General features: G+C 22.6%; 1 protein-coding gene across 2 annotated transcripts in view; it reads left to right on the top strand.

Moving 5' to 3' along the window:
- Positions 1 to 10,022, top strand: part of LOC143245377 (uncharacterized) — a 217,510-nt gene that overhangs the window by 191,046 nt on the left and 16,442 nt on the right. The gene's annotated exons all lie outside the window — the stretch shown is intronic.

Raw genomic sequence — 10,022 nt, 5'->3', positions numbered from 1 at the left:
GTTTTATATTATTATGTAAAACTTAATGTCTGGTTGAATGTTTTATATTATGTAAAACTTAATGTCTAGTTGAATGTTTTATATTATGCAAAACTTAGTGTCTGGTTGAATGCTTTATATTATTAAAACTTAATGTCTGGTTGAATGTTTTATATTATATAAAAAAACTTAATGACTGGTTGAATGTTTTTATATTATGTAAACAGAGTAATAATATGTAAAACTGGTTGAATGTTTTATATTATGTAAAACTTAATGTCTAGTTGAATGTTTTATATTATATAAAAACTTAATGACTGGTTGACTGCTTTATATTATATAAAACTTAATGACTGGTTGAATGTTTTATATTATATAAAACTTAATGTCTAGTTGAATGTTTTATATTATAAAAAACTTAATGTCTGTTGAATGTTTTATATTATATAAAACTTAACTGTTTGGTTGAATGTAAAACTTTATATTATATAAAATGTTAGTGTCTGGTTGAATGTTTATATTATGTAAAACTTAATGTCTGGTTGAATGTTTTATATTATATAAAACTAGTGTCTGGTTGAATGTTTTATATTATTAAAAAACTTAATGTCTGGTTGAATGCTTTATATTATGTAAAACTTAATGACTGGTTGAATGTTTTATATTATGTAAAACTTAATGACTGGTTGAATGTTTTATATTATATAAAACTTAGTGTCTGGTTGAATGTTTTATATTATGTAAAACTTAGTGACTGGTTGAATGTTTTATATTATATAAAACTTAATGTCTGGTTGAATGTTTTATATTATATAAAACTTTCTTAGTGTCTGGTTGAATGTTTTATATTATGTAAAACTTAATGTGTACTGGTTGAATGTTTTATATTATATAAAACTTAGTGTCTGGTTGAATGTTTTATATTATGTAAAACTTAATGTCTGGTTGAATGTTTTATATTATGTAAAACATGTAACTGGTTGAATGTTTTATATTATATAAAACTTAGTGTCTGGTTGAATGTTTTTTTATATTATGTAAAAACTTAGTGTCTGGTTGAATGTTTTATATTATGTAAAACTTAGTGTCTGGTTGAATGTTTTATATTATGTAAAACTTAATGTCTGGTTGAATGTTTTATATTATGTAAAACTTAGTGTCTGGTTGAATGTTTTATATTATTAAAACTTAGTGTCTGGTTGAATGTTTTATATTATGTAAAACTTAGTGTCTGGTTGAATGTTTTATATTATATAAAACTTAATGTCTGGTTGAATGTTTTATATTATATAAAACTTAATGACTGGTTGAATGTTTTATATTATGTAAAACTTAGTGTCTGGTTGAATGTTTTATATTATATAAAACTTAGTGTCTGGTTGAATGTTTTATATTATATATAAAAATTTAGTGGACTGGTTGAATGTTTTATATTATATAAAACTTTGTGTCTGGTTGAATGTTTTATATTATATAAAACTTAGTGTCTGGTTGAATGTTTTATATTATGTAAAACTTAATGTCTAGTTGAATGTTTTATATTATATAAAACTTAGTGTCTGGTTGAATGTTTTATATTATATAAAAATTAGTGTCTGGTTGAATGTTTTATATTATTAAAAACTTAATGTCTGGTTGAATGCTTTATATTATATAAAACTTAGTGTCTGGTTGAATGTTTTATATTATGTAAAACTTAATGACTGGTTGAATGTTTTATATTATGTAAAACTTAGTGTCTGGTTGAATGTTTTATATTATGTAAAACTTAATGACTGGTTGAATGTTTTATATTATGTAAAACTTAGTGTCTGGTTGAATGTTTTATATTATGAAAACTTAATGTCTGGTTGAATGTTTTATATTATGTAAAACTTAATGACTGGTTGAATGTTTTATATTATATAAAACTTAGTGTCTGGTTGAATGTTTTATATTATATAAAATTTAGTGTCTGGTTGAATGTTTTATATTATATAAAACTTAGTGTCTGGTTGAATGTTTTATATTATATAAAACTTAATGTCTGGTTGAATGTTTTATATTATGTAAAACTTAATGACTGGTTGAATGCTTTTATATTATGTAAAACTTAATGACTGGTTGAATGTTTTATATTATGTAAAACTTAATGTCTGGTTGAATGTTTTATATTATGTAAAACTTAATGTCTGGTTGAATGTTTTATATTATGTAAAACTTAATGTCTGGTTGAATGTTTTATATTATTAAAACTTAGTGTCTGGTTGAATGTTTTATATTATGTAAAACTTAATGACTGGTTGAATGTTTTATATTATATAAAACTTAGTGTCTGGTTGAATGTTTTATATTATTAAAACTTAATGTCTGGTTGAATGTTTTATATTATGTAAAACATGACTGGTTGAATGTTTTATATTATATAAAACTTAGTGTCTGGTTGAATGTTTTATATTATGTAAAACTTAATGTCTGGTTGAATGTTTTATATTATATAAAACTTAGTGTCTGGTTGAATGTTTTATATTATGAAAACTTAATGTCTGGTTGAATGCTTTATATTATGTAAAACTTAATGACTGGTTGAATGTTTTATATTATGTAAAAACATGACTGGTTGAATGCTTTATATTATATAAAACTTAGTGTCTGGTTGAATGTTTTATATTATGTAGAACTTAGTGTCTGGTTAAATGCTTTATATTATGTAAAACTTAATGACTGGTTGAATGTTTTATATTATGTAAAACTTAGTGATTTGTTGAATGTTTTATATTATATAAAACTTAGTGACTGGTTGAATGTTTTATATTATATAAAACTTAATGTCTGGTTGAATGTTTTATATTATGTAAAACAGTGTCTGGTTGAATGTTTTATATTATATAAAATTTAGTGTCTGGTTGAAGGTTTTATATTATATAAAACTTAGTGGCTTGTTGATTGTTTTATATTATATAAAATTTAGTGGCTGGTTGATTGTTTTATATTATATAAAATTTTGTGTCTGGTTGAATGTTTTATATTATATAAAACTTAATGTCTGGTTGAATGTTTTATATTATGTAAAACGTAATGACTAGTTGAATGTTTTATATTATGTAAAACATGACTGTTTGAATGCTTTATATTAGATAAAACTTAGTGTCTGGTTGAATGTTTTATATTATGTAAAACTTAATGACTGGTTGAATGTTTTATATTATATAAAACTTAGTGTCTGGTTGAATGTTTTATATTATTAAAAACTTAATGTCTGTTTAAATGCTTTATATTATGTAAAACTTAATGACTGGTTGAATGTTTTATATTATGTAAAACATGACTGGTTGAATGCTTTATATTATATAAAACTTAGTGTCTGGTTGAATGTTTTATATTATGTAAAACTTAGTGACTGGTTGAATGTTTTATATTATGTAAAACTTAGTGTCTGGTTGAATGCTTTATATTATGTAAAACTTAATGACTGGTTGAATGTTTTATATTATGTAAAACTTAGTGTCTGGTTGAATGCTTTATATTATTAAAAAACTTAGTGACTGGTTGAATGTTTTATATTATGTAAAACTTAGTGACTGGTTGAATGTTTTATATTATATAAAACTTAATGACTGGTTGAATGTTTTATATTATATAAAACTTAATGTCTGGTTGAATGTTTTATATTATGTAAAACAGTGTCTGGTTGAATGTTTTATATTATATAAAACTTAGTGTCTGGTTGAATGTTTTATATTATATAAAACTTAGTGTCTTGTTGATTGTTTTATATTATATAAAATTTAGTGGCTGGTTGATTGTTTTATATTATATAAAATTTTGTGTCTGGTTGAATGTTTTATATTATATAAAACTTAATGTCTGGTTGAATGTTTATATTATGTAAAACTTAATGACTAGTTGAATGTTTTATATTATGTAAAACATGACTGTTTGAATGCTTTATATTATATAAAACTTAGTGTTTGGTTGAATGTTTTATATTATGTAAAACGTAATGACTGGTTGAATGTTTTATATTATATAAAACTTAGTGTCTGGTTGAATGTTTTATATTATTAAAAACTTAATGTCTTGTTAAATGCTATATATTATATAAAACTTAGTGTCTGGTTTAATGTTTTATATTGTGTAAAACTTAATGACTGGTTGAATGTTTTATATTATGTAAAACTTAGTGTCTGGTTGAATATTTTATATTATTAAAACTTAATGTCTGGTTGAATGTTTTATATTATGTAAAACTTAATGACTGGTTGAATGTTTTATATTATGTAAAACTTAGTGTCTGGTTGAATATTTTATATTATGAAAACTTAATGTCTGGTTAATGTTTTATATTATGTAAAACTTAATGACTGGTTGAATATTTTATATTATATAAAATTTAGTGACTGGTTGATTGTTTTATATTATATAAAATTTTGTGTTTGGTTGAATGTTTTATATTATATAAAACTTAGTGTTTGGTTGATTGTTTTATATTATATAAAACTTAATGTCTGGTTGAATGATTTATATTATGTAAAACTTAATGACTGGTTGAATGTTTTATATTATGTAAAACTTAATGTCTGGTTGAATGTTTTATATTATGTAAAACTTAATGTCTGGTTGAATGTTTTATATTGTGTAAAACTTAGTGTCTGGTTGAATGCTTTATATTATTAAAACTTAGTGTCTGGTTGAATGTTTTATATTATGTAAAACTTAATGACTGTTGAATGTTTTATATTATGTAAAACTTAGTGTCTGGTTGAATATTTTATATTATTAAAACTTAATGTCTGGTTGAATGTTTTATATTATGTTAAACATGACTGGTTGAATGCTTTATATTATATAAAACTTAGTGTCTGGTTTAATGTTTTATATTGTGTAAAACTTAATGACTGGTTGAATGCTTTATATTATATAAAACTTAGTGTCTGGTTGAATGTTTTATATTATGAAAACTTAATGTCTGGTTGAATGTTTTATATTATGTAAAACTTAATGACTGGTTGAATGTTTTATATTATGTAAAACATGACTGGTTGAATGTTTTATATTATGTAAAACTTAGTGACTGGTTCAATATTTTATATTATGTAAAACTTAGTGTCTGGTTCAATGCTTTATATTATTAAAAACTTAGTGACTGGTTGAATGCTTTATATTATGTAAAACTTAGTGATTTGTTGAATGTTTTATATTATATAAAACTTAGTGACTGGTTGAATGTTTTATATTATATAAAACTTAATGTCTGGTTGAATGTTTTATATTATGTAAAACAGTGTTTGGTTGAATGTTTTATATTATATAAAATTTAGTGTCTGGTTGAAGGTTTTATATTATATAAAACTTAGTGGCTTGTTGATTGTTTTATGTTATATAAAACTTAGTGTCTGGTTGAATGTTTTATATTATATAAAATTTAGTGTCTGGTTGAATGTTTTATATTATATAAAACTTAATGTCTGGTTGAATGTTTTATATTATGTAAAACTTAATGACTGGTTGAATGTTTTATATTATGTAAAACATGACTGTTTGAATGCTTTATATTATATAAAACTTAGTGTCTGGTTGAATGTTTTATATTATGTAAAACTTAATGACTGGTTGAATGTTTTATATTATATGAAACTTAGTGTCTGGTTGAATGCTTTATATTATTAAAAACTTAATGTCTGTTTAAATGCTTTATATTATGTAAAACTTAATGACTGGTTGAATGTTTTATATTATGTAAAACATGACTGGTTGAATGCTTTATATTATATAAAACTTAGTGTCTGGTTGAATGTTTTATATTATGTAAAACTTAGTGACTGGTTGAATATTTTATATTATGTAAAACTTAGTGTCTGGTTAAATGCTTTATATTATGTAAAACTTAATGACTGGTTGAATGTTTTATATTATGTGAAACTTAGTGTCTGGTTTAATGCTTTATATTATTAAAAACTTAGTAAAACTTAGTGATTTGTTGAATGTTTTATATTATATAAAACTTAATGACTGGTTGAATGTTTTATATTATATAAAACTTAATGTCTGGTTGAATGTTTTATATTATGTAAAACAGTGTCTGGTTGAATGTTTTATGTTATATAAAACTTAGTGTCTGGTTGAATGTTTTATATTATATAAAACTTGGTGGCTTGTTGATTGTTTTATATTATATAAAATTTAGTGGCTGGTTGATTGTTTTATATTATATAAAATTTTGTGTCTGGTTGAATGTTTTATATTATATAAAACTTAATGTCTGGTTGAATGTTTAAAATTGTGTGAAACGTAATGACTAGTTGAATGTTTTATATTATGTAAAACATGACTGTTTGAATGCTTTGTATTATATAAAAGTTAGTGTTTCGTTGAATGTTTTATATTATGTAAAACGTAATGACTGGTTGAATGTTTTATATTATATGAAACATAGTGTCTGGTTGAATGCTTTATATTATTAAAAACTTAATGTCTTGTTAAATGCTATATATTATATAAAACTTAGTGTCTGGTTTAATGTTTTATATTGTGTAAAACTTAATGACTGGTTGAATGTTTTATATTATGTAAAACTTAGTGTCTGGTTGAATATTTTATATTATTAAAACTTAATGTCTGGTTGAATGTTTTATATTATGTAAAACTTAATGACTGGTTGAATGCTTTATATTATGTAAAACGTAGTGTCTGGTTGAATATTTTATATTATGAGAAACTTAATGTCTGGTTATATGCTTTATACTATGTAAAACTTAATGACTGGTTAAATATTTTATATTATATAAAATTTAGTGGCTGGTTGATTGTTTTATATTATATAAAATTTTGTGTTTGGTTGAATGTTTTATATTATATAAAACTTAGTGGCTTGTTGATTGTTTTATGTTATATAAAACTTAATGTCTGGTTGAATGATTTATATTATGTAACTCTTAATGACTGGTTGACTGTTTTATATTATGTAAAACTTAATGTCTGGTTGAATGCTTTATATTATGTAAAACTTAATGTCTGGATGAATGTTTTATATTGTGTAAAACTTAGTGTCTGGATGAATGCTTTATATTATTAAAACTTAGTGTCTGGTTGAATGTTTTATATTATGTAAAACTTAATGACATGTTGAATGTTTTATATTATGTAAAACGTAGTGTCTGGTTGAATATTTTATATTATTAAAACTTAATGTCTGGTTGAATGTTTTATATTATATAAAACTTAGTGTCTGGTTTAATGTTTTATATTGTGTAAAACTTAATGACTGGTTGAATGCTTTATATTATGTAAAACGTAGTGTCTGGTTGAATGTTTTATATTATGAAAACTTAATGTCTGGTTAAATGCTTTATACTATGTAAAACTTAATGACTGGTTGAATGCTTTATATTATGTAAAACATGACTGGTTGAATCCTTTATATTATGTAAAACTTAGTGACTGGTTCAATATTTTATATTATGTAAAACTTAGTGTCTGGTTAAATGCTTTATATTATGTAAAACTTAATGACTGGTTGAATGTTTTATATTATGTGAAACTTAGTGTCTGGTTCAATGCTTTATATTATTAAAAACTTAGTGACTGGTTGAATGCTTTATATTATGTAAAACTTAGTGATTTGTTGAATGTTTTATATTATATAAAACTTAGTGACTGGTTGAATGTTTTATATTATATAAAACTTAATGTCTGGTTGAATGTTTTATATTATGTAAAACAGTGTTTGGTTGAATGTTTTATATTATGTAAAACAGTTTCTGGTTGAATGTTTTATGTTATATAAAACTTAGTGTCTGGTTGAATGTTTTATATTATATAAAATTTAGTGTCTGGTTGAAGGTTTTATATTATATAAAACTTAGTGGCTTGTTGATTGTTTTATATTATATAAAATTTAGTGGCTGCTTGATTGTTTTATATTATATAAAATTTTGTGTCTGGTTGAATATTTTATATTATATAAAACTTAATGTCTGGTTGAATGTTTTAACTTGTGTAAAACGTAATGACTAGTTGAATGTTTTATATTATGTAAAACATGACTGTTTGAATGCTTTGTATTATATAAAAGTTAGTGTTTCGTTGAATGTTTTATATTATGTAAAACGTAATGACTGGTTGAATGTTTTATATTATATGAAACATAGTGTCTGGTTGAATGCTTTATATTATTAAAAACTTAATGTCTTGTTAAATGCTATATGTTATGTAAAACTTAGTGTCTGGTTGAATGTTTTATATTATGTAAAACTTAGTGTCTGGTTGAATATTTTGTATTATTAAAACTCAATGTCTGGTTGAATGTTTTATATTATGTAAAACTTAATGACTGGTTGAATGTTTTATATTATATGAAACTTAGTGTCTTCTTAAATGCTATATATTATGTAAATCGTAATGTCTGGTTGAATGTTTTATATTATATAAAACTTAGTGTCTGGTTGAAGGTTTTATATTATATGAAACTTAGTGTCTGGTTGAATGCTTTATATTATTAAAAACTTAATGTCTGGTTAAATGCTATATATTATGTAAAAATTAATGTGTGGTTGAATGTTTTATATTATGTAAAACTTAATGACTGGTTGAATGTTTTATATTATATGAAATTTAGTGTCTTCTTAAATGCTATATATTATGTAAAACGTAATGTCTGGTTGAATGTTTTATATTATATGAAACTTAGTGTCTGGTTGAATGCTTTATATTATTAAAAACTTAAATTCTGGTTAAATGCTATATATTATGTAAAACTTAATGTGTGGTTGAATGTTTTATATTATGTGAAACGTAATGACTGGTTGACTGTTTTATATTATGTAAAACTTAATGTCTGGTTGAATGCTTTATATTATCTAAATCTTAATGTCTTGTTGAATGATTTATATTATGTAAAACTTAATGACTGGTTGAATGCTTTATATTATGTAAAACGTAATGACTGGTTGTCTGTTTTATATTATGTAAAACTTAATGTCTAGTTGAATGCTTTATATTATGTAAAACTTAATGACTGGTTGACTGTTTTATATTATGTAAAACTTAATATCTGGTTGAATGTTTTATATTATGTAAAACATGACTGTTTGAATGCTTTATATTATGTAAAACATAACTGTTTGAATGCTTTATATTATATAAACCTATGTGTCTGGTTTAATGTTTCATATTATGTAAAACTTAATGACTGGTTGAATGTTTTATATTATATGAAACTTGGTGTCTGGTTGAATGCTTTATATTATTAAAAACTTAATGTGTGTTTAAATGCTTTATATTATGTAAAACTTAATGACTGGTTGAATGCTTTATATTATGCAAAACATGACTGGTTGAATGCTTTATATTATATAAAACTTAGTGTCTGGTTGAATGTTTTATATTATGTAAAACTTAGTGACTGGTTGAATATTTTATATTATGTAAAACTTAGTGTCTGGTTGAATGTTTTATATTATGTAAATCTTATTACTGGTTGAATGCTTTATATTATATAAAACTTAGTGTCTGGTTGAATGTTTTATATTGTGTAAAACTTAATGACTAGTTGAATGCTGTATATTATGCAAAACATGACTGGTTGAATGCTTTATATTATATAAAACTTAGTGTCTGGTTGAATGTTTTATATTATGTAAAAGTTAGTGACTGGTTCAATATTTTATATTATGTAAAACTTAGTGTCTGGTTAAATGCTTTATATTATGTAAAACTTAATGACTGGTTGAATGTTTTATATTATGTGAAACTTAGTGTCTGGTTTAATGCTTTATATTATTAAAACTTAGTGACTGGTTGAATGCTTTATATTATGTAAAACTTAGTGATTTGTTGAATGTTTTATATTATATAAAACTTAATGACTGGTTGAATGTTTTATATTATATAAAACTTAATGTCTGGTTGAATGTTTTATATTATGTAAAACAGTGTCTGGTTGAATGTTTTATATTATATAAAACTTAGTGTCTGGTTGAATGTTTTATATTATATAAAATTTAGTGGCTGGTTGATTGTTTTATATTATATAAAATTTTGTGTCTGGTTGAATGTTTTATATT

This window comes from Tachypleus tridentatus, chromosome 2 (assembly GCF_004210375.1).
Source record: "Tachypleus tridentatus isolate NWPU-2018 chromosome 2, ASM421037v1, whole genome shotgun sequence".
Classification (NCBI taxonomy): Eukaryota; Metazoa; Arthropoda; class Merostomata; order Xiphosura; family Limulidae; genus Tachypleus; species Tachypleus tridentatus.
This window is presented reverse-complemented; position numbering and strand designations above follow the sequence as displayed.